At 42.8% G+C, this 2,500-nt stretch overlaps 1 protein-coding gene across 1 annotated transcript in view; it reads right to left on the bottom strand.

Moving 5' to 3' along the window:
• LOC135109503 (ribonucleoprotein PTB-binding 1-like) overlaps nucleotides 1–2,500 on the bottom strand; it is a 139,298-nt gene that overhangs the window by 120,034 nt on the left and 16,764 nt on the right. The window lies entirely within an intron of this gene.

Below are 2,500 nucleotides of genomic sequence, written 5' to 3'. Positions count from 1 at the left end.
AGGAGGAGGAGGAGGAGGAGGAGGAGGAGGAGGAGGAGGAGGGAAGCAACACAAGCAGAAACACCAATGGTTCAGAATATTTCAACATGTGCGGAGGAGGAAGAGGAGGAGGAGGAGGAGGAAGAAGGGGGAGGGAGAAGAGGAAGAAGAGGAGGAAGAGGAGGATAAAATACAAGGAAAGAAAGAAGGAAAGAGTAAGAAACGAGCTCGGACAAGGAGGAGGAGGAGGAGGAGGAGGAGGAGGAGGAGGAGGAGGAGGAGGAGGAGGAGGAGGAGGAGGAGATTCGTGACGTGGCATTAACGCAACATTTGGCAACACTGCAGAGGTCAGGAGTAGCAAAACTGATCCCAAAATGACCCTCTCTCTCTCTCTCTCTCTCTCTCTCTCTCTCTCTCTCTCTCTCTCTCTCTCTCTCTCTCTCTCTCTGTCTGTCTTCTATTTTCTTTGTCTTCCAGTTTCTGTTTCCTTCCTTTCTTCCTGTTCTCTCTCTCTCTCTCTCTCTCTCTCTCTCTCTCTCTCTCTCTCTCTCTCTCTCTCTCTCTCTCTCTTACATATAAGTTGCAAGATATATAAGGAAAAATGCATCAGAGAGAGAGAGAGAGAGAGAGAGAGAGAGAGAGAGAGAGAGAGAGAGAGAGAGAGAGAGAGAGAGAGAGAGAGAGAGAGAGAAAGTGACATTATTTATTTCTCTGATAAGACAAAGAGAAGCGATATGAAAAATAAAGATGAATGAAGAAATACGACAAAATGAAAGACAAGGGTTGCAAAACAATAATAATAATAATAATAATAATAATAATTGTAGTAGTAGTAGTAGTAGTAGTAGTTTTAGATATAAGTATAAATAACAACTTAACTTAAGCTTGAAATAACAAAGTAATGATCTGGGATAGCAAAAACAGAACGAATAAATAAATAAACAGGTATTTCAACAAAAAAATAAATAAATAAATAACGATAGCAATTTGGGCTGAAACACAACAATGACTTGGGCTAGAAACACTCCATTGGGCGGGAAATTTGGGCTGAAACACAACAACTTGGGCTACAAACACTCCATTGGGCGGGAAATTCTCAGCCGAAAACTTAAAAAAAAAAGAAAACGGGAAACAAAAATAGAAAACGAAAAAAAATAAACAAAACAATAAATTTATAGAAACAAACAAACATTGAACACAAAACATTAATAAGAGGAAATAAAACACTTAAACAAAACAAAACAACCAATAAAACAAAGAAAAAAAAGAAAAAACATACAGAATTGCAACAAAATATACGTCTATTATCACAAGGCTTACTAAATGAAGGGAGCAACAGATGGCAACACTGTCTGGACGCAGTGTTGCCATCTCGGCGCGAAGGAAGACGCGAAAAAAAAGGATGAAGGTGAGAGGAATACATTAGAGAGAGAGAGAGAGAGAGAGAGAGAGAGAGAGAGAGAGAGAGAGAGAGAGAGAGAGAGAGAGAGAGAGAGAGAGAGAGAGAGAGAGAGAGAGAGAGATTACTTGGAAATAACACATTATGGCGAACAAAACTACTGTACTGAGAGAGAGAGAGAGAGAGAGAGAGAGAGAGAGAGAGAGAGAGAGAGAGAGAGAGAGAGAGAGAGAGAGAGAGAGAGAGAGAGAGAGAGAGAGGCCCCGGACACGCACACACCTTCTATAACTATTTTTTTTCCTCCCTTTCTTTTACACAGTATAATAACAACCTTTTAAGGAAACATGGGAGAGAGAGTGAGAGGGAGAGGGAGAGGGAGAGGGAGAGGGAGAGAGGGAGAGTAGAGAAGGCAACAAAGGAAGAGATGGGGAAAGATGAGGAATGGGAGGTAATGAGAGAGAGAGAGAGAGAGAGAGAGAGAGAGAGAGAGAGAGAGAGAGAGAGAGAGAGAGAGAGAGAGAGAGATGTAATGAGAGCAAAGTTATGCGGGTATGGTGTGTGTGTGTGTGTGTGTGTGTGTGTGTGTGTGTGTGTGTGTGTGTGTGTGTGTGTGTGTGTGTGTGTGTGTGTGTGTGTGTGTGTGTGTGTGTGTGTGTGTGTGAGAGAGAGAGAGAGAGAGAGAGAGAGAGAGAGAGAGAGAGAGAGAGAGAGAGAGAGAGAGAGAGAGAGAGAGAGAGAGATTAGTAGCAGTAGTAGTAGTAGTAGTAGTAGTACCTATATACCACCACCACCACCACCACCACCACAATAATAATAATAATAATAATAATAATAATAATAATAATAATAATAATAATAATAATAAGAGCGATCCTTCTCAGAGATCCTACAACAGATAGGACGCTGTAGAAAGGACAAAGAAATCCTTCCTCCTCCTCCTCCTCCTCCTCCTCCTCCTCCTCCTCCCCCTCCTCCTCCTCCTCCTCTTCCTACCTCCTCCTCCCTCATGCCCTTGGGTCCACCTGCAAGGAAAGGGAGGAGGAGGAGGAGGAGGAGGGTTTTAACCGTGGGTGGAGTGAACTCCGAGCAGAGAGAGAGAGAGAGAGAGAGAGAGAGAGAGAG

This window comes from Scylla paramamosain, chromosome 19 (genome assembly GCF_035594125.1).
Source record: "Scylla paramamosain isolate STU-SP2022 chromosome 19, ASM3559412v1, whole genome shotgun sequence".
Classification (NCBI taxonomy): domain Eukaryota; kingdom Metazoa; phylum Arthropoda; class Malacostraca; order Decapoda; family Portunidae; genus Scylla; species Scylla paramamosain.
Note: the sequence above shows the minus strand (reverse complement) of the source record. Positions and strands in the feature narration are given on the sequence as shown.